We start from the raw sequence: 23,619 nt of genomic DNA, 5'->3' as shown, positions 1-23,619 counted from the left end.
TTCTGAGATGAAATCTTATAATTGACAGGCCGAGACACTAGCCAAAGGGGTATTCATTTGGGTAATCCCTGGGCTGAAACACTGCTGGTTTGTCAGCCTCTGAAATTATTGGCAATCTCATAGAGGATATCTAACAGCTGAGAGGAAGCTGTGCCAACTGGTGGCAGGCTTCAATAGGTTTAGAAACGCCATCAGTGTAATTGTCATCTTTAACACTGAAAAGTGCTTATCTGCCATTGTGATAAGTGTGATAGAAACTGTGTAAATAGAAAAGAGCCAGCAGAGTCTTGGAAAAGGCATTCTGCATTTACTGTCCCCCACTGCTTTGAGCTGCCTGCAAACAGAAACTTTAAAACAACAGACAAATAACAGATCCCATCAAGTACAAAGCATTATGAGAATGACCTCAGTGAATTTCTCTGATGCATTGTGCTACATGGCAACAGGGGCACGAGGGCAAGAGCTGGCAGTGCTGTGGATCAGACAGATGCAGGATGAGACTGTGTATCTTCCTGACACTGAGAGAGACAAAAGGCATAAGGGGTGGATAAACACTTACTGGAGTGTTTTGAGATGTTGTTATATTGCTTTATTCAGGGGAGGAAAAAAACCCCACCATATTCTCAAAGCTTTAAGTATTTCAGTACAAAGGCATTTGAACTAGCACAGAAATATTAAAGCTATATAAGTCATGCTGCGTAGTGTGTAGCTGATGAAATTTTTTAGGTGTGTTTTCCTGGTTTTATTTTTAAAAACAAACCAGTCACCTCTTTCATTGTACCGGATGGCTGTATGTTGATGAATGGAAGCCAATTGTTTAACCATCACTCAAAAGCCTGTAAATGTCAAAACATGATGTTAGACAAAGTATGGATAGTTATGAACTAATTTTATTGTTAAGTGCCATAGCACTTAAAAGAATAAAGGGAAGAGAGAAACAGTTGAAAGTTTTTCTAAAGCAAATAGTCCAGAAGTTGTTCTTGTGCATTAACTATTTATTAAAAACAGCCAAATTGAAACAATGCCTTGTTGATAAAGTAATTGCTTTCCTGCTTTTTCTGAATGATGTAGCATATACACACTCTTGTACACACGTAGAGGAACACTAACATCTGCTGAACAGAATTATATATAATGTTTGTCAGCTTCTCTTACCCCAGTGCTTTACCTGTTGAGAGACCAGCTCAGCTGGGTTGTATGAAATGTCATTTTAGGGAAAATATTTTTACTTTTTGCTTGATTTATAGTGTGGGGATTTTTTCAAGCTAAAAGAGAAAATTTCATTAGTTGTGTAAAATATATTGGTCAGCAAAAATAAGCTAAGTAGAATCAAATTAATATTTTTTTTTAATATGCTAAAAATAAAATTTACAGAGAATTTTATTAGCATTCTTCTGAGTGGGATCCTTCACTGAGGATTGTGGACCCATTAGGCACCCACTGTGTCACTGTTGTCCTGTTTGTACACAGTCCCCATTCAAGTGTTACATGTCTCACACAAACCTAATTTTGAAAAGCATTAGAGTCTTCTGCATGACATTTCCTGAGGTGCCTGTGTCTCTGTTTCCAGGCGAGCTTGAATTTTTTAGCTCAGGCTCAAGAAGGGGTTCATTCTTACAAGTGGGTCTGCTCATGCCTGCTGGGTCTGGCTCTATCCAAATTGCAGCAGGAGTTAATACTTCCTTTCACAGAGAGCTGTTCAAAGAGCCATGGATTATTGGAGGAGGCCTCCAGCCCAGCTGGAGAGAGAGCTATGCTGAATTTGCTGCTCTGGCACTTCAAATAGCCTTTAGAAAAGTGTGATAAAAATCAAGGCAAAGGGACCCAACCAGATAGATAAAGAGTCCTCAGACTAAAATTAGGTAATTCCATTAAGTGATGCTAGGGATTCCTTGTAATAGAATTAGAATGAGGCAAGGGTGATACTGCAACTTTGAGAGGAGACTCCTCTATCTGAGAAGCTACAGGGCTGTGTTTGTGAGGTTCTGCTCTTCAAGTCAGTGTGGCTCAGTTGGTGGCACAGCTTGACAATCTGGCTATGAGACTGGGCGGGCAAACACCATGTTCACACGAGGTCAGGAAAATCCAACCAGCATTTGTATTTAGAAGAGGATTCCCCACACGTTAAACCTGCACACTTTTAAACCTCCATATCTTTAAGGAGCTGAAAACCTCCTCAGATCCAAAGGTGGGAGTTCCTTTCCTGATATGCAAAATAAGAGAGTTAACTGGGGCACTGCGTGTGTTATTATTTAAGATCTGGTAAAAAAGAAAAGCACATTTTCATATTCCCTTCTTGTATGTCAGGAGAATGTATTTACAAAAATACCTAATAAATTTCTTATAAGTTTATGTTTTTAAAATAAAGCACATTTTAAAAAAGTATTTCTTTCCAGAGTCTTTTCTGCTCTGCCAAGAGAAGGATGAATAATGAGCATTTGAAGCACAAGTATGATGACTTCAGCACAGGGCATACACTGAACTGTTAGTAAGATTGCGGACAACAGCAGAGCCTTTTTAGAGCTCTTTGATTAGTAAAGTGAAGATTTTCCTTTGTACACATATTGTTCCACCATGTATTTACACAATAAATGGAGATGAATCAACATCTTATCTCTAATGAAGATTAAAGCATTTCATTCATAAAATAACAACTCAGAAGCATCTGCTTACACATCCTTATTTAGACAATATGATGCACATATTGGAAATATAGGACATGCGAAATAGCACCAGTGGCATTCCCATATTTTACAAACTTACATAAAAGTATAATGTGCTATTGAACAACACTGAAATAATTCTAATGCAACTGCAAGTAAATATGCTTTTTTTCAGTGTTCTCTGAGATTATAGTTATTTTACACTTCATGCAAATAAGGATAATGAGGTTCACTAATTTAGCAACATCTTTTTCTAATTTCAGAAATTGCCATCAGCCACTTAGTGTAGATTTGCTATTTGATGAATATGCAAATAGTGCTTTTCCCTTGTATTAACTTTCAGGAAGGACCTGAAATATTTAGCTTTTATTTGTAGTGAAAAAATAAAATAACTGGAGTTTCAATTTTCCACAGGAAAATGCTTTTATAAAATAAACCCACAAATTGCACTGCACTATTATTGGCCAGTCTTGGATGCTTTCGGTTTATTGATACTGGTCAAGTTAAGAACCATTGTTTTGCCATGAAATATATTCAGTGTAAAGCCAGGGGGCAAGTGTAAGTTTTAAAATTTTTATTTAATGCTTACAGTACAAGCATAATCACCTATAGGTTCAGAGGAAGGCTGTGCTGTAGGTAGTCTAGCCTGCATGCAGAAAGCCTGAATGTTTTGTGGCAAGTAAAGATTCATTAACAAAAATATACACGTTCTATTAATTTAAAGATATTCTGTGCTCACTATCCTGCTTTTTTCCTTAAAAGGCAGTTGTTCTTAGATATTTCTCAGCCATGCAGACAAGCTCTGATTTTCTAATGAAAATTCTGTAGAATTATTTGGACAATATTTTCTTCTAACTATCTGAAAAGCCCAAAAAAGTTCCATAGAAAGAATAAGATTTTTGAGTGTATTTTATTGTAATTGTCTACCACATGTTTTCCACTCTTTATTAACATTTAATAGGTATTTTTTTAAGCCCTAGGAAGATCTACTTAAGAGAAAAAAATCATTTATTTAGCACAATGAAGCATGTGTCCTTGTGTGTTCTGAATAATTAAATCACAGAATAGTAATAGAATGGTTTTGATTGGAAGGGACCTTAAAGACTACCCAGCCAGGGCCAGGGACAAAATGTCACCTTCCAAGAAAGGTGGCATGAAGTCTTGTGTAACCTGACCTTGAACATTTCTAAGGATGGGGCATCCACAGTTTCCCTAGGCAACATCTTCCAGGGTCCCATCACCCTCACAGTAAAGAATTTCTTCCTACTATCCGATCTAAACAAACCCTTTTTCAGTTTGAAGCTATTACCTCTTGTCCTATCCCTGCACAACCTTATGAAACATGCCTTTCCATCAATTTTTTTATGTCCATTTAGGTAGGGGAAGACTGCTGTAAAATCTCTCCAGAGCTTTTTCTTCTCCAGGCATAACAACCCCAACTCTCTTAGCCTGTCTTCACAGGAGGAGTACTCCAGCCCTATGATCATCTTCATGGCTCTTCTCTGGACCCATGCCAAGAGGTGGGGTTCCACATCATTCTCAGGTTGCAGGTCCCAGAGCTGGATGCAGTACTCCAGGTGGGGTTCCACCAGAGTAGAAGGTCAAAATCACCTCTTCCTGCCGCCCGTGCTGCTTTTGATGTTGCCAGATTGCTGTCCTAGCTTTCTGGTATGCAAGCACATGTTGTTTGTTGATGTTGGGCTTCTCGTCAACCAAGACAAATTCCTCCCCTCAGGGCTTTTCTTGATCCATTCTTTCTGCAGGCTGTATTTGTACTTAGGAGTGCTTCAAACCAGGTTCAGGACCTTCAACTTGGTTTTGCTGAGCCTCATGAGGTTTGCACATGTCCGTCTCTCAAGCTTGTCAGGGTCCCTTCTTTGCATGGCATCCTTCCCTGCCCAGCTCAGTGCTGTCAGGAAACGTACTGAGGATGTACTCAATTGCACTTCCCATGTCACTGACAAAGATGTTAAACAGCACCAGTACCAATACTGACCCCTGGGGAATCATTCATCACTGGTCCCCACTTGGAAATTGAGCTGTTTGCCGAAAATATTGAGTGTGACCATCTAGCCAGTCCCTTATCCACTGAGTAGTACATCCATCAAAACCATATCTCTCCAGTTTAGATATAAAGATGGTGTGCAGGATAGTATCAAATTCTCTGCACAAGCCCAGGTAGATGATATTGGTCACTCCCTCCTCATCCACCAAAACCATAATCCCATTGCAGAAGACATCCAAAATTGACAGGTGTGATTTTACGTTGGTGAAGCCATGTGGGCTATCATGAAACACATTCTAATTTTCCGTAGTTTCCAGGATTATCTGCTCCATGATCTTGCCAAGCACCAAGGTGAGACTGACCAGTATGTGGTTTCCTAAGTCCTCCTTATTTTGCTTTTTGAAGATGAGGGTTATGTTTCTTCTTTTCCTGTTCTTGTAGGAACTTCACTGTATTGTCATTATTTCTCAAATATGATGGATAGTTAAATAGCCATTTCATCCACCAGCACCTTCTGGATACATGGATACATCTCATCAACTCCCAAGGACCTGTGTACCTTCGGGTTTTGTAAATTATCTCAGACCTGGTCTTCATCTACAGTGGCCAGTGGTTACTCATTTTCCTAGTCCCTGCCTTGCTTTCTGTAACTTGGGCAGTGTGGCTGGAGCAATTGCTGGTGAAGACTGTAGCAAATCAGTCATTGACTACCTCAGCCTTCATCAGATACCAGGGTAGTCAGATCTCCCATTTCCTTTCAGAGACAGTCCACATTATCCTTAGTTTTTCTTTTATCACCAGTATACCTACAGCAGATTTTCTTGCTGGCCATGACATCCCTGTCCAAATTTGATTCTGCCCAGGCTTTAGCTTTCCTAATCTGATCCCTGGCTGTTCACACAACTTCCCTGTGTTCCTTCCAGGTTACCTGTCCTTGCTTCCACTCTCTGTAGGCTTACTTTTTGTGTGCTTAAATTTGTCCAGGAGCTATTTGTTCATCCACACTGGTCTGCTAGATTTTTTTTTTTTTTTTTGCCTGACTTCTTTTTTGGGGTGTACTGCTCTCAAGCTTCGAAAAACTAGAATATTAACTGGCTTTCTGGGACCTTTCTTCCCTTAATAAACTTACTTTCTTCACAAACAAATGAAAGGTATATCATAAATGGATAAAATACCCTAGATTACAAAGGTCAGTCATCTCCTCTGAATTCCTAATACTCAAAACCTGTTTGCTATCCATTTTCTCATATGCTGCAGCACAGGTAGTATAAGTAAAAGTAGATAAAATTGTGTCCAAGGAATGTAGAGGAGGACTGTTCAGCTGATTTTGTAATTTTTTTTTTAATGTCATATGCTTTTCAGAAGTGATTATTAAGGACTTTTCTTTGTAAGATGTGCTTTAAAGAAGTAAATGGCTGAATTAAATATGCATTGAAGACTCAGACTTTTGTCAGGCATAGTCTCAGATTAATCCTAAATAATTTTTTCCCTTGCAAACTGAAAGGAAATCCTAAGTAAGAAAATTTGGTAACAATTACCTAATCAAAAATGTGTAAAACAACATAACAAAGAGAAAATAATTAAGCCTCTTCTGGAATTCAGTTTACTTTGTAAACTCTGCTGTGTTAATCCTGGATAGAAAGAGATGGGCAAAATAACCTAAAAGAAGCAGATGTCTCAACACTGCTTAGTATTTATTAGAGAAAAAATAAACACACATGAAAAGGAAATTAGAAGATCAGTTTTATGTGAGCAATAAATAGCAATTTTTTTTTGAAATGTCAGCTCGGAAAAGGAAGAATAATAAATAACAAGAACATCTACATTAACAAGAATAGTGATAAGCCAAGATGATTATAGTATTTTGCAGATTGTTTTGAGGCACTCTCTTCCCTTTATATGTTAGAATAAAAACCTATAATCTTTTGCCAGCAGATGAGAAAACAACAATTTTAAGCTATTTGAAATGAAACTGGTTGATATAAAAACCAAAACTTCTGTGAATGACAATGAGAAGTTACATGAATACATTTTATAATGCTGAGGTCATTCAATGAACACATGTATGTAGCATATATAATTGGGAGAAAAAAAATCAGTGCAGGCACAAAAACCAGTCAAAATCTTCTTGTTATTACTGTTATTGTTTTCTAAATAAATTCTTTGTTGAATTTAGATCTATGCTGGATCTGCTTGGTTTTTTTGTTTTTTTTTTTACAATACAGAGTAATCAGACGTTCCTGATACCGATGCAGCTTGTTAATGAGTATCTTTTTCTGAACTTTGTGGTAGTTAGAGGCTATGACAGTCATTTCAGATAAACTAGAAAAAAATGATTGAATGTAATTGACTTTGTTTAAATGGAAACTCAGGATGAAGTAAAGTAAATGATTATGAGATTTTGTTGAATAATAAGAGATTACTGAATCTCTTGTTCTAGGCTTCATCTGCAATGTAAAATTTTGAAATCATTAAATCAGATTTCATCCATGTCTCATGACTTCTTATCAGCTGAGGGGATGATTATCTATCATGCCTACATTTCTTTGCTGTTAATTCCATTCTCACACAAATAAAATATAGTTTGGACAAATTCTTTGCTATCTGGTGTTTCTGGTGTTTCAGGAAGACAGTATTGTGAACTATAATTAATCTTTCAATTTCTTATTATATTCTTATTGCCTCTTCATGTTTCTTTGTTGTTTGCAATTGTTTTGTTTTCCTGAGATCTTTACATATTGACTATCTTAATCACATAGGCTAGAATATGTCTTTCTTACAATCAGTTGGCCCAGACTTCATAGTGATGAAGTTAAAAGTGAATTGCTGAGTCAAAAAAATATATTGTCTTTTATTTCTATAATTCAGGATGGAATAGACTTCTATAAAAATGTTAGAAGTTAGATAGGCTGGTTTAATTCCTAGGGTATTTTAAAAAACCCAAAAACCCAAGTCAAAATACTTAGTCTAGAGCGCTTCTGCTTTTGGAAGTGTTCCATTTAGCAGAAATAAGTAAATTATCTGTTTGATTGAGAAACATGATGAAAACTACTGGTCCTGTGAAATTCGCAGAGAATTTTTTGAAGCTGGTAACAGTACTGGTTTTGGGAAGGCTGGTGGAGAAGGCAGGTGAGAGAGGCAAAATACTGAGGTGGCTCCTACATTTCACATATACAGTCCCAGTATCTCAGATGTCTGCTGGAGAGTTCAGAGGATTCTCAAGCACCTTGTGCCATTGGAGAAAGATACCTGCATCTACTGTATAACAAGATATTTTATAACTTTAGAGAATGTCTGGTTAATCAATAAATTATCATAGGATGGATACTTAATTGCAGCTAGGATTGGGGATCTCTCATATGATAGGATTTACTTTTGTCAGAGCTATGATGCTCTGATGTATTTCCCACGTGACATAAGAAGTGATTTGCATATTGCAAGACTGAATATTTATGGAAAGGGTTGAATTTGTTTCAGGTTCATCTGGAAAGCCACTAATTCAAATTACCAAACATACACTATTTAGCTGTGAATATCTTTTTCCTACAAGAAATGACCTCAGAACATCTGAACTGAATAGAAGATATAAGTCAAGTGCCTTTGATTCATTAAAAAATTACATGTTAATGTCTTAAAATTTTGCTATCTCAATGTCGATTTTAATCAAGGCATGCAAGGCACCTAAGAGATTACTTTGCATATTTCAGTATAGCATAAAACTGCAGGAACTTCAGCCCAAGCACTTTAAATAATTTTTCAAAGTTCACCTCACAAATGGGAAGATCCAGAACCAAAATCTAAATCTGCTTACAAACCTCTTTCCTTTCGTAAGGGAAAAGATTTTTCTTCTGATGTTCTTTCTCAGTGAAATAACATACTCCTGATTAATTAAAAAAAAAAAAATATAAAATCTTTATGTCTCTTCATACAGTGGCACAAAAGAAAACATTAATAAAATACAATCTAGAAGGGAAACATAACATTAGAAGCAATACTTCAGCTACAGGGCCTTCCTTGAGCTTTAACCATATATTGAACAAAGTTAGATTAGCTTTCCTTCTAATCTTTTACTTCTTCCCTGCCTCAAGATATTTAAAATTCCAAATTCCAAGAGTCTGGGAATTTGGTCTCTTCGGTCAAACAAAGAGGTACAATATCATTAATAATACTAAATTTCTAGCCTCCTACTCAAAAAGAATTTTAATCTAGATTTAAGTTCCTACCAATAAGGAAACATTCACCCTCTAGAAAAAAAGAAAATGCAAATATATGCTGAAATGTGAAATAAATTCAGCATTTACATACTTGTTTGGTTGGTTTCTGAGTCCTTGCTTGCTTGCATTTTTTCCAGTGGACCTGGATGCTTTTCTGGAATACCATCATAGTCAATTGCTGTAAAGGAAACAAGATAGAAGCTTCTATTGAAAAAATAGATGTTTAAGTAATTGTCTAGTGATTAACTTCATTTTCAAAATAGAACATCAATGAAAATTAAATATAATGGAAAACAGAAAAGATTGTGTAATTATGAAATATTATTTCTCCTATGGTCTCCTCCTTCTATAGATTTTTGAAAAATTCCCATACAGACAATGTTTTTTTTTTTTCTGAAGGCTGAATCTATGTTATCTTCAAAATATTTTTCAAGCTGAGTTTATCCATTCTGGCTGGACAGAAATAATCCTTAAGAGACAGACTTAGGGAAAATTTCCATGCACATTTTGTAGAAAACAGAATGATAATTGTATAAACCCAAATCTATAATATAAAAACCATACCATTTTAAAAACAACATAAATAATGAAAGGCAAGGTGGCATCTTTACAAAGAGAAGTAGTTTCTAAAGTACCAGAAAAAAATCTCGGTACTGTTGATACATAACCTGATTAAGAGAGCAATCCTTATCAGAGAGACAAGATCATTTTGCTTGGATCCCACTATATTATTTTTTAATTGTGGATTGAAATTTGAACTAGGAAAAAAATAGATATTAAATTTATATCGTTTATATTTCTACCAGTTTGGAAAACCCAAATTCACATATGTGGCAGTCATGTTGAATTTAAAATTTTCCAGGGTTTTTGCAACACAGCCTACTTTAATGGAAAAAGAGTCATATTCTTATCATGGTCTCCAATTTTATATATAAAAAATCAAGAAGCAAGCCTGTTTTCCAAATTCACTAGCTCTGTCCTTGTCAGTGCTTTGCACCATTTCATTTACCCTAAAAATGAAATCTAGACCTAAACAAAAGGAAAAGACCCCTCCTAGCAGGAAGCAACACCAAAAGGTTCATAAGGTATAACCAACAGTTTTCTCTCTTCCCTGAAGTCCTTGCATGTAGATAACCAATGTTTCTGAGGGGTTTTTTTAAGCATTGTTAACCTGTGAAGTCTTTGCTGCAGATATGATTATTTGGAACAGAATTTCTTCACTCCTAAATGCAAAAGGGACTCTGCTATGACTGCCTCTCTAGGAGCTATGATAATGCATTTAAAAATATAGTTATAAAATTAAAATTAAAATGTATCTCTGCACATGTATCATAAAACTAGTTCTGCAGAGAAGACACTTTCCTACACATGAATTGTGAGCAGAATGTTGAAAATAATGTCAAATTCAGATTAAAATCCACAGCTTTGTAAATGCAACATTTTTTTTCTTGGAAAGAAAAAAAAATGGTGTGTACTCAAGGCTAACATGGTAGGAACCAATTAATTAATTCTGAAAATAAGAAGATAAAGTTTTCCTACTTATTTTTGACAGTTTATTCCTCAAACAGTTAATGTATTAGCTATTACAGGGTAATTTTAGTGATGGCAGTCAAGATATCTTTAGAGTAATAGCCAGTACTGCTTATAAGTGTCAGATGTTTTATTGTAAACCAGGAGAGAAAAAAACAACGAACAACAAGCCAACAAGTAACACCCACCAACCACTCGCTCCCAGAAAATAAAAACCCTCTCTGCCCTCATTATTTGTGATTGTGGATAGACAAAAAATGGAGCACTTCAAAATAGAAAATTTTAGTAGAAGCCACTATTTTATATGAAAAGTGAACACTGACAAGCCTGCTATCAAATTAAATATCTGAAATTTGTAAATAAATTTCTGGAAAGTTCCCAAGTTCTCTGTAGTTTAGTTCTTTGGTTCTCATGTTTACGATTTGATGCTAAAAATTTATTGCCAAGCTGAATTTGGAAGCTAGCCTATGAAATCAATGCCTTTATAAAAGACTGGAAAGGCATTTCAATGAATGACAAGTTCAAGCTAATAATTTTCTGTCTCTGAAATCTCAGATAATTTTCTATAGTTCTGTTAAACTTGGAATAATACACTTCACCAGTTTAGAAGCTAAAGAAAATTGTATTGTAAATGTACAATTTTTAATGTATATTGCATTATTTTAACATATTCTTGAGTCAAATTGTACAATAAATAAATTGATGAAAGATTAAGAAAGAATTTTCACTTGCTTAGATATATTAGGGGAAAAGAAAGCCTCCTAGATTTTACAGAACACTTTGAATTCAGGAGCCAATTAAAAAAAAAGTATTCTCTTTCATTTTACTTCTTTACAAAGAAGTAAAATATTACTCAGTCTATTTTACAGGTAGAAAAATCAATCAAGATTGTCTCAAAGTCACTAATGTTCCAGAGGTTTTAACATTGGTTTGATTGAGAATCTGCTGCAAGACTGGCACTCAAATACAGTAGAACATAAGCCATAAACAAAAGGCAGAATCCTAGAATAGCTGAATCCTGAAACCATTTTTAGGCACATGAGGGACAAGAAGTTGGTTAAAAGCGCTGACCAAGGATTCGCAAAGGAGAAACCATGTTTGACTACTCAGAGAGTCTTATACAATTAAATGACTCAGTGGGTAGATGAGGACCTTGGATACCCCCCATCCTGTGGAAGACTTTTGGCTCTGTCTCCTGTAAGATCTTCAAAGACAAGCTGCTGAAGTATAGGCTGGATAAGCATGGAAGTGGGTTGAAAACTGTTGAGCACCTAGGCCCAAAACATTCTGATCAGCGGCATAAAGTCTGGTTAGAGGCCAGTGCCAGGCAGTGTATCTCAGGGATCCATACCAGGTCCAGTCCTCTTCAAGATCTTATTAATAATCTGGGGGAAATGCTGAAAAAAATCACTATCTGTTCCACAAAACAGATATTTGGCTTGCGGAGAGGTAAGAGGGAGAATTTAGAACCCCCTGCCAACACTAGATAAGGCAATGCAGGTCAACTTATGTGACTCTTATAAGGAATTATCTACATAATAGCAGTCTTCCTCAAAAAAAGTCATTCAAAGAAATAGTAGAGTGAAAAGTTAGGACTGAGATGTAAAACCAAATGCTACAAAATCTTGAAGCCAGAGAATTTATTATTTAATGAAAAAACAAGTTTCACTACTTTGACAGTTGATTTTTAGAGATGGATGTTAATATAACAGAACAAGAATATTTTAAAATATTTTTGTTTAAAATATTTTATTTTAAATATTAAATATTTATTTTTGTATTTAAATATTTTGTTTAAAATATTTTAAAAGCAATACCAATTGAAACAATAAGACAACGACTGAGGAGGAAGTTAATACTAAAAAGAATGCTTGAAAGATTAGAATGTATGGAAGAGAAACACACTAAAATAACTATTATTATAGACTAAGACATCCTTGTTTTAGTCTGAGCTCATGCTGCAGTTCCACCATACCTGACAAAGTCAAATCAATGTCATGACATTGACCCAAATGTTCATCAGGAAGAGAAATATATATATAGTATATATATAACATATGTCTATATATATATATATATATATATATATATATATATATATATATATATCCATATATATATATATATATCCATATATAACACATATATGGAGCTGATAAACAGTTGTAAAATATCTTGCTCCAGAATCCTCTGCCAGGGAGTGTAATGAAAAAGAAAAAAAGAAGAAATGAAAAAAAAAGAATAAATGAAACTGAATGAGCAAGTACCATCAGCTGTGATAGCAGGCATCACATATTGAACAACCAGAATTTGTCATTCTTACTTGATGCCAGCTATCTTTCCTGGCATAGCCAAGAGCCTGATGGTCAATAAAACCTCCATTCAAATGTTATAAAATAAATTAAGAGGCGAGATACCAACAGAATGGGAGCTTCTATCTGAATTGCCTTTTGTGGCAATTAAGAATATATACGAACTTTTTCATGCTTCTTACACAGACAAAGCTCACCATGCTTTATGGCAGCTCATTCTGGAACCATGTACCTTCTGGCTTCAGTTTAACTTTTTGCACACTAGATTTGGGTATCTTAGATTAATCATCAAGACTAATTTATCATCAACTGCCATACTACTTAGAGTGAGGCACTTTGTGTAAGTTCTGACCTCATTACTAATGAGGAGGATGAGATGGGTGCTCCTTGCTTTTCCTAAGCTCTGGCTTCTTTAAAGGGATGCACGTTGTTTCATCTACAGCTCCCTTTCCTGGCCTCTGACTCTCCTACAGAAAGCACTGTAGTCTCCAAACAGCGAGAGACCTATTATGGTGGAGAAGCAAAGGAAGTTCAGTCCATAACACCTTCTACTATTTCCTTTTTCTATTCTTTTATAAGAATTCTTGCTTTATTCTTTTTCTTAGAGACCTTTTCATTTAATGCTCTCTCTTGGTCTCAGTATGTGCAGTATTTCAAAGCTCTTTATTTAAAGCAATAAAATTTCTCCATTGGCTGGTATTACTTATTTTTCATTCTTATGACAATAATAATGTCAAAACAAAACAAACACCTGATGAAGTGCAGTAAATTATCTGGCTTTCCATTCTCTGTGCAGAGTAAAAATAGCTGAATTTTATTCCATAAAGTGAGTTTTTTCAGGCTGTAGTATGCCTGGCATGAGTACTGCTCAAAGGCAAAATTTAACCTTTCATATCTGGTTTAAAGTGCTCAAATCCTCTCCATAATTTCCGGCAATTTCTGGCCCTGAGTTTCTATAAGTCTTATATGAGCAATTAATTAGAAAACAGGGCACCACTTGAAGAAACAAGTGATTTATAATGGAAGATCCACTTCTGCAATTTGCAATGTTACTGGGTTCTGTCAAAATAGTTAACCCACAAAATACTGATGCCTACTCCCCTGAGAAGCTGCTCTTTTGAATTTGACCCCAACAGTAAAATAATCCTCACAGAATTAGTCAGGATGAGGCCAATATTAGATCACCTTTCTGCAAAGAAGTGCAGGCAGGCAGGTGTAGATATGTCAAGGCAGGCACATGTAAACCTGTTGTGATATCAGAGCTGCATAGGGGAGCTGCTTTTAGAACAAGTTAGCACCATTTCTTTCTAATAAGGGTTTATTTATGTGCTTGAATGACAATATGGTTTCTATAGCTACAGCTGGCTGACATCTGGACAGCTCAGGGGATGGTGGGAATATTCACAGTACTCTCTTTTTTCACATATACAGACACATGAACCAGAGTGACAGGAGCAGAACAACTCCAGTGCAGATCCTATTTGTGACACATTTCTTTGCCACTTTCCCAGCCGCACCTCGTGAAGCAGTGCATACTCCATGACTCCAAAAGCTTCATTGAGTACCACTTTTCACAGCATTTTTGGTGAACACATCAAGCATTCCCAGTCCATTGCACAGAAACTCTTATTGTCTATGTATGCAGCAAAGTAAATAATTTTGAGCTGTTGAAGGATGGGGATCAAGATCCAGATTAGCAATTTGGTTTTATAGTTAGATTTACTATGACTATATTTTTAGAAATCAGAATTAAAAAAGTTCATGAGGCAGAAAGATGTTGTACATACAGTGGCCTAGACAAGAAATTAAAATAAAAAAAGGAGTTAGCTTGTATACGTATAATCAAATTGAATTTATGGTTGTTTCTGAAACAAAATATCACTGCATGGAATATCAGCTGCTTGGAATTATATATGTCTTAAAAGCTCTACAATGCATTCATGCTTATCACAAGGAGAATATAAAATACCTTAGTATTTTTAATACAGAATTGCAATAAATATATTTATCATTTTTCTCATCTTCCTAAGCTGAACCCTTATAGGTAAGCCACAAATAAGCCTGATTTGCTTCCCAGTGGATGTTGCATTAACAGTTATGTGTTATTTGATAGAAAAATCACTTGGAAAAGAAAATAACTGATTTGAAAGCCTTGTGTGAATCTAATCTGAAATGAATCCTTTAAGAAAGAATTAGAATTATTTGCAGAATTGGTTTACTAGAAGCTGAAAAAGAGGATGTAGAATAATAACATTTTATGTGGAAATAGTGTATTTCTAGCCAAAATGTTCAACTGATAAGTGACATAAACTTATTAAAACCTAGAATTAAAAATCCCATTCTGTTGCCACTGAAAAGTTAATCACAGTGTGAAGCTAATCCTGGATATCAGGATTTTCCAATCAATAAGCTCCATGGTATATAAAGTAGGCCCTACAGTAGCACATCTATGCTTTACATGCTAAGACTTGAGCCCATATGAACCATCTTAAGTGAAAAAAAAATAAAAATAAAAAGAAAGAAAGAAAATGAAAAAGAATCGCAATAATCAGCATTTAAGTTAATATAAGAGCATGAAAGTATGTATATAATCATCTACTTAGTGGAAGCTCCTTGTGCAGTAATTCTCAGCACTGGATCTTCGGGTCTTCTGTAAAGCAATAAAAATTCATTGCCTAAATAGAAGAAAAAACTGTTTTCTGCAAGCATCAGAGAAATAAATATAAAAATCCAGCAGACCTAGCTATATTTCATTGGGATTGTTTCAATAACTTTGCAAGATAAGCTCAATGGATGGAAGCTTTTAATACCACAAATACTCTAGTGCAACAACAAAGATGTGTTAGAGTAGTAGTTCAAAACTCAGGTGCTTAGCCCTATTGCTTTACTCTAAAGTTTTGCAGTAAGGTGCAGAGACCCAAAGGACAAATAATAAGGTACTTAGTGAAGTGTTTAGGCTAGCCCAGAAATTCAGAATAACACTTATAGAAAAAGGTTGGGCAAACATTTTCAGAATTCTTTCAAAAATATAACATTGTATAAAACTTCTCATTGTTAAAGGATATAGTATATGATATATATACTATATATCATATATATATATATATAAGTATAGCCTTAATGAGCCAGTGTGCTTCTACAGACACACAGAATTTTTAGCAAGGTAACTGTTTAGTGATCTTCCCATCCATTAGTCTATGCAAATCTGCATGAAGCATAGCCCCCAGTAAATGGCTGCACACCTTAAAAAAAAAAAAAAAACCGCTGCAAATATCCCCTAAATGACACTATTTTAAGGTCTTTTTAAATATGGTTTCTCAGTGTATGGAAAGTTGATTGTTCCAGCCAAAAATCTTCTCTCAGTAAAAAGAAAAATACCTTCCAAGAAAATCAGTGGACACTTGTTTGTTTTCTACTTGTTTTATATAAGACAGGGTTAAGTATGCCCTAGGACTCAGAATATCAGTTGCAGGTGGTAGGAATTTAGAACATGTATTGTTGTAAATTAGATAATTAGGTGGTTTTTTTTAATTAGCTGTTTTGATGAGTAAGCATGCACCATCAAAAAAGGCATCTGAGACTAGAAGAAGGAAGTTTTTGAAAGCTATAATGTCAGATTGTGATGGACTGCTGCTTGGAATGTGCTCAAAGATTAGCCTAAAAGCTCAAAGTGCAAATAGCATTGATGAAAATTATGTTTTCCTCTCTTTATAGTGTTGCCACATATGTACTTTTGAAAATTCAGAGTGTTTTAAGGTATAGTGTCATTTCAAAACAATCATAGAGGAAAGAAAATTGATGTTTCTCAGGTTCATCTTTAAAGCTTACCTTTTAATGGCATTTCAAGGTCTGAGTTTTTTCTGGTTTCTTTGTTTTTACGGTTTGTTATAGAATATAGTTATGACTTAATTTTCTTATTTTGGTTTTGAGACGCATGACGTTTGTTTTCTTCCTTGTCCTCACACATTTTTCTCTAAGTTACAGATTGCAGGGCTTCCCTTCAACTACTCTGAGAGAGCAGTAAATGGGTAGGAGTACAAGAAGGCCTTTGGGTAGGACTTCTAGGTTGAATCTAGCCTAAGTTGAATCTAGCTTTTTTTGGGGCATGCCAGCTTCTGAAAAATGGCAGGGAATATTAAATTCCCAGGAAGTCAGAAGCAATCAAACATATGAAAATTGCCTAACTGTGATCAAAGAAAGAAATAAGCTAGAATTATTGTGATTAACATTATGTTATTTATCTTAAAAAGCAGTTTGCATGCCTTCTCTACCTACATATGCATAATACTGTTTTCACCTCTCAAAAAAACCCCCAAAACAATAGGTCTTGGGGTGTTGAAGTCCACTTCAAGAACCAGTGGAACTTGTCTGGCTCCTTCTTGTTTGTTTGTTGGTTTGTTTTGGATATTTTTGCTTTTTTTTAGTTTGGTTTGGTTTGGTTTTATGCAAATTGACATAAAGATTTCATTATCTCTTCCTGAAATATTACCTGTGGACAAGGAGCCCCCATTCTTGAACTTCAGAGGTCAAATTGTTGTTTCATACATGAAAAGGTAATAATAATTAAAATAAAAGGAATATAATATCAGATAATTTGTGTTCAACAATCTTGATTACATCTTTGAAATTTTTCCCATTTTCAACTCCCAAGTTAGGATTACAAAAAAGCTTCACACAACACTATCATGAACTTAAAATCTACAGTGAAATATCTGTAACACACCACTAAGAGAACAATATAATGGAAAGCATTTCTAATGCCCCAGGTCTCTGCAATAGCAGGAAAGATGTTAGATGTCTCTAAGGGTATTTTGCATCCTACAAAGAAAAAAAAAAAGGCTGAAATTCTTCTTTTATTACATCTTAAGTTGTAAGAACTTCCAGTAGGTTGCATTTCTGATTGTCTTTCAACTTGCATTCCACAAGGACACTTTTACATTGCTTGCTGAGATTTTGGTCCCCTCCTGCTCTTTTCTTTTTTTCTCTTTTTTTTTTTCTTCTACTTAATTTTTTCCCCAGTTTTAAAGGTTCACATTAAAGAAACATCAAGAAAATGCGCAGACCAAAAAGTGTACACGTGTCAGAATCCTACAAGCCAGTAAATCAATAAGGAGGAGAGACTTGGAAAGCAAAAATTGTTCTGCATGATCTTTGGAGAAAACCAATATACAAATGCAGTGTGTATTTTGCAAGGAATGACAGGAAAAGTTAATTTATGTCCTGGATAATGCAAAGGAAAATCAGAAAGATGGTACAAACTGGATTTAATTTTCAGTGCCATGAAATTATTTATTTCCATTTACACCACTATTTAGTATCAGCCCAATATATCACCTATACTAATAGTTGGAAAACATCTGCTTTATCCCTGAGGAATGAAGACTCCAGAGAGCTCTGCTGCAACAGCTATTTGGTGCAATTGGCTGTCCCTACAAAGACTTGCATTACAAAGTTCTTTTCTTGGACAGCAGAAAAAGCAAACAAGAAATCATCAGCCAAGTATATCCTTTGAAATTTTGCTGTTCCAAAATCAGCGATCAGTTTGTGGATCTTTTTTAGAAGACTGCTTCTCTAATCATCAGGTTCTCTTTGTCTCTGCCACTCTCTGAAAATAACGGAAATTAATTATTTCAATCCTGTTGCAATAAACCTTGAAAACTACTTGGGGTTGGTTGGTTTGTTGGTTTAGTTTTTTTATTGAATCCAAAACATCTATAACCTAGGAGCAGTTAGAGAGCAGAAGACCAACACATTTTCTGCTGGGTAAGGGATGAATGAATAAAAACGTGGTGAACAGTTAGGAATTTAATATTACAAATCTACTCTGAAGAAATAGCAAGGATGAAGCTACAAATTATAATATTCTAATATTGTTTACTTTTTCTCTGATAATGCAGACAAACAGAAAGGTAAGGGATATCTTCACCTCCTTTCAGGGAAATTCCTCATCCAGAAATACTTGAAATTTTAGGAAATTAATTCTTAGTTTCTGAATGTGTTTTCCCTTTGAAAACATTCCAGTGATTGTAGAAGTGTAGGTAGCAACTATGCAGATGTTACTACTTGTGAGTGGTTTGGTATTAAGATAACACAGGCTAGCTATTCTCTGGATTTATCTTGGCCTGAGAGAAGAAGCTATGGCTTGTTTAAACATAAAGAATTATGTAACATTCAGGTAATTATTATCTGATTTATTTCAGATCTGTTTAGCTTTATGTAATCGCTGGTGAAACTCTATATATATGTATTTGTATTTTTGCATTTGTTTGAAAGAATTATTTGCTGTAGAAGGAACCTATGATCTTAAAATAAAATCCAGAATATAATAAAATCATAAAATGAGAAGAGGCCTTGAAAATATTATTCCATTGGATTCTGCCATTGGAACAGGGTGCTACAAGGTGCAAACAGCTTACTAGTGCTTAGCTTCTGATCACTGAATGGATGTCATATTGCAACCTGGTTAAAATGAGCTTTAGAATAAGGAAGTATTCAATCTATGTAAAACAAACCATATAAAATATAATCAGACTTATAGACCACAGAAGAAAGATTAATGAGTAAAAAATTCTAGCAAACATATAAAATGTCCTCAAGCAAATATTTTGGTCACAGGCCAAATATTTTTTTTCCCAGTGACCTACAAAACCAGAACTGACTAACTCAGTTTTTATATGAAATGTTGTGGTTTAAAATTAGATGGGAATTAAGCTCCAAATAAGCTGCGCCCCCTTTGCTGTGCCCCCTTCTGGTGTGAGAGGGACAAAGGCAGAGCCTATGGGTTGGGATAAAAATTTACTGAAAACAAACATTAATGGGATGAGACATGAACAGTAAGGACAATATTAATAACAAAAGTATACAAAAGAGGGGATGATTTACACATAAAGAAGATGCTCACCACCTTGACTCAGTTCCACATGGCCACTGAGACAAAGAAAAATGATGGATGATATTTCAGGATCTACAAGTTGTTTCCAGCTCAGGAGCTAACCAACTACAGGAATCATTTTACCTCTTTTTGGCCTTGATTTGATGCATCTTTCTCTGTATTTCCTTAAATTTGTGATATCAAAATAGCTATCTCCACAAAGAGCTTGGAAATCTTTAGCTGTTAGCAGGAAAATATAAAGAAATAATAATCAATCAAGACTGACAGGAACTATCACCAAAGTAGAAACATGGAGTTTTCAAAAACAAATCCAAATGTACATGAAGGTAAAAAGACTTAAATGAGTCCTTATACCCCTATCATATTGGGGAAAGTAAATGAAACTTTGGGAGTCATTATCAGTGAGTTAGAGTCCACAGAGATGAAGGAGAGGAGTTCTTTGCTATGGAAGGTCTACTGTGTCTAAGCCTTTCCCATAAGGAAAGATGCCTTTCTCACTTTGAAGTCCTGGAGAATCCAGCCTGCCTTGAATTTCTATGATATCTGAGGTAGTGGCAGCACAGGACGGGAAAGAAGTTTAATAACTTACTCCAGATTTTTAGGTGGCTGAGGTTGAGTGAGATGTACCACAGGGGTTGCAAATGCTTATAGAAGCTGTCTAAGATGTGTTTACATTCAAAGGTGGGAAAGCAGAGTAAGACTTTTGTGACAACAAGATACAGAAAGAACCTGGAAGATGTATTACTTTGGACACTAATCTTTGAGAATTCTTATAAAATAATTGTAAAGTAATTGTACTAATAATTTGAAATCATAAGTGATATAAGTAAATTGCCTTTTGCAACCAATGAAATGAGGTTTGTCAGATACCAATGAAAGGTGGGCATATTGAATTAGACTGTTGAAAGTCTAGAAGGAGATGTTTAAGGATAACTTATTTTATCACCCCTTTTATATCTCTTGGACACCTTAACCTGTTTTGCCAAAGTGTTTGTACATTTGTAATAAATAATAAATTATAAACTAGATTTTTGTACTTTGGAAATATTTTATAATAATATTAGGACTATTTTTGGCATACATGTTTAAATGAATGGGTGAATTTCAGAAGCAATACTAGTGTGGCTGGTCAGAGTCTGACAAACAGAAGGAGCTGTCAAGTAATTAAACAGTTGGGTAGTCTATTATTGATTTAGGTTCATAATAAACATTTTATATTATCTATTGTATTGTACAGGTGTTCTTCATATTTGATTTTTTTTTTTTCTGGAATGAATGTTGTTGTCATTTCATAGTTATTTTAGCAGCTAGACTATCCTTGTCCTGTTTAATTGCCTAGTGGATTAGTGCCCAGTATAATAGCAGACTTTTATTTTTTTGAGTATTATTTCTAGAGTGGATGATCTTTATTTCTGTCAATATATTTTAACCATTTTCTATTTTTCTTTCTTCAGGGTCACCCAATTTTTTTTATCTCTCAGGTGTCCCAACTATTAATAATGCAGAATATTTTTGACATTTTTAAGTCAAATTTACTGAATCAGTACATAAATGTTCCTTTTCCATGTCCCAAGCTACAAAAATTTGTCAAAGATGTCCTTTTTAAAGTCTTTTCAGAGGAATTTCTAATGACAGAAACAGATTTACTGTTATAATATTATGTTATATGCTTCGTATATAAATTTATATATATATATATATTCCTATGGGTAAGTTTGTATCCTTTTAATGTAATAGCTTTTGTAGTATCCATTTGGTGAGATATATGTATGCAGACTTTCTTGTCTCTAAAAAACAAATCTATTTGAATCCCCATATGTGGAGAATTACTTAAATTGTAAACATTAATATTATGAAAGTATTATCTAAATAATAATTAAAATGTATGGGGAATTAAGATCCTTTGATATCGCCTTCCAGTTTCTGCTATTTGAGAGTTTTTTGAAGCACTGATGTTTTCTAATTATATTTATTAATTTTTGCTCTTAGTACTATATATCTAACTGCCTTTTACTGACAAACATCTTGTTGAGTCCTATACATATTTCTGACTAATGTTATTATCTGTTTGCTGCAGGTAAGTTATTTCATACTGATTTAAGCAATACCTCTGTATGCATGTTTTATCGTTCTCTACATATCAGAGTTAAATGTTACTGTTCCTTAAACTCTATGTATGAGACAGAAGGCTGATATAAGATCATACATTAAGAAGTTGTCTTTTTCCAAACAAATACAAAAGCAACCAAGTTATTATTTTCAAATGTGTCAACATTTTTTAATAAACATTAATTCTCTCTCATATAAATTCTATCCTATTTTTTTCATAATGTGGATCAAGGTGAAATACCTTCTTTTCCAGAGTGTAAAATCACATAAACTCCTCAATTTCTGCTCCTTAGAGAGCATATATTAGATCTGACTTTCAAGCATAAAATGCACACTGTCGTTTCAAACAAATGTTACCCTCATCTGACAGTGTGACCCCTTATAATTAAGAATGATTTGTTAGAATAACCAGATTTCCAATGCAGATTTTGAAAGCAAACCGAGTAGTGTAATGGCAATACCTGTGAGAAAAGATGAGACAGGAAAATTATGTGAATTGAAGACTAGGACTACTCTCAGCAATGTGCAGAATTTCTTCTCAGTGTTAAACTAATAAAAAAACTCCATCGTGATGTATAAAGTCGAAACGAAACTGAAACTTTTTATTTTGGCTTATTGACAAACAAAATTTATATTTCCACTCACAGCAATGATTCTGAAGCTGCAATATGCTATTAAATGATTTGTATATTTTTTTTAAATTTAGATATCTGAACGCTAATTATTATTATATATGCATAGTGTTAATTTCCATGGCTTTTATATAATAAAACAAAACCCACAACACTCTGAATCTTTATGAGTGAGACTGAAACAGACAGACAATCTTTTGTCTGGTATTTCACCAGTTCTTAAAGTCGCTTTTTACCAGGTTACAGAAAAAGACATCTTTAGGAATATCTCTTCTAAGCATTCATATACAAAAGCAGTCTGTGTGATCATACTTCCTTTCACCATAAGGAATTCACAAGTGAATAAGTCTTCCTTATATTCCCTTGGGCAGGTCAGGAACAGCTGAATATTTATTTATCATCTGTCACCAAACTGCACTCTTCAGTTCAGCCAATAACATAATGAATTCTAGCTAGTTGCTACATCTCCCCCTTGAATCCACGGGTCAGATTGCCTGTGGAGCCCGGCCATCTGGGCAGTTGGGGTGAGGTGGCCAGAGGGAAGGGTTTCTCCTGGAATCCCAGGGGGCCTGGAGAAGCCCCCACGTGAGTCCAAAGACGAGCTAGTCCCACAAGTGAAGAAAGAGGCGCTCTCCCTTCAGGATCAGTTCCCAAGTCTAATGTCACTTCGAACGAGTTCTGAGCGAGAGAGGCTGAGTCTCCGCCCAGACCGGCCAGATATAGGGGGCAGGGAAACCTGAGCAGCCAATGGGGGAAGGACATGGGAGTGGCTCTCTGGGGACAAAGCCTCAGAGTGACCACTGAGGAGGGGGTGGGGGAGGAGTCCCAGCCAGGGTCCAGGTACCTGGTGACCCTGCCAGAAGGATCTGGACAAAGGGGAGTGGTCAGCAGGTGATGGACACATCACCTGGGAGGAGACAGGGGGATGGGTTGGGGTTTGATGGACATACAGGTACTGATGGGAAAGCTGGGATGAACCAAACAGATACAAAGAGGGGATATACTGTGCAAACACAACTCTACAGCTAGTAATCAAATTTTGAAAGATAAAGATAATGGAAGATTCTATTGGGAAAACCATGCCACAATTTAATAGATTTCATGATCATAAACTCCAACCTATAACTTATCCTTCATTAATTTCATGTTACTCATGATTGTAATCTCTTGTATGATAAATGTTTTCTTAAAATGTTTACTTCCTGCAAATAGCAAGACTATTCTAAAAAACCTTTTTCTACACATTTTTCAGAAAACTTAAG

At 35.1% G+C, this 23,619-nt stretch overlaps 1 long non-coding RNA gene across 1 annotated transcript; it reads right to left on the bottom strand.

Annotated features, from left to right (window-relative positions):
- Window positions 1-3,559: 3,559 nt before the first annotated feature.
- LOC140682526 (uncharacterized) lies at window positions 3,560-9,066 on the bottom strand. The gene is made up of 2 exons (XR_012054362.1): window positions 8,974-9,066; window positions 3,560-8,548 (listed from the first exon to the last, which is right to left on the bottom strand). It is a non-coding gene; the product is annotated as an uncharacterized lncRNA (long non-coding RNA).
- Window positions 9,067-23,619: the final 14,553 nt, after the last annotated feature.

Source organism: Taeniopygia guttata, chromosome 2, assembly GCF_048771995.1.
Source record: "Taeniopygia guttata chromosome 2, bTaeGut7.mat, whole genome shotgun sequence".
Taxonomy (NCBI): domain Eukaryota; kingdom Metazoa; phylum Chordata; class Aves; order Passeriformes; family Estrildidae; genus Taeniopygia; species Taeniopygia guttata.
The sequence above is the reverse complement of the archived record's forward strand: the minus strand, read 5'-3'. Positions and strand labels throughout refer to the sequence as shown.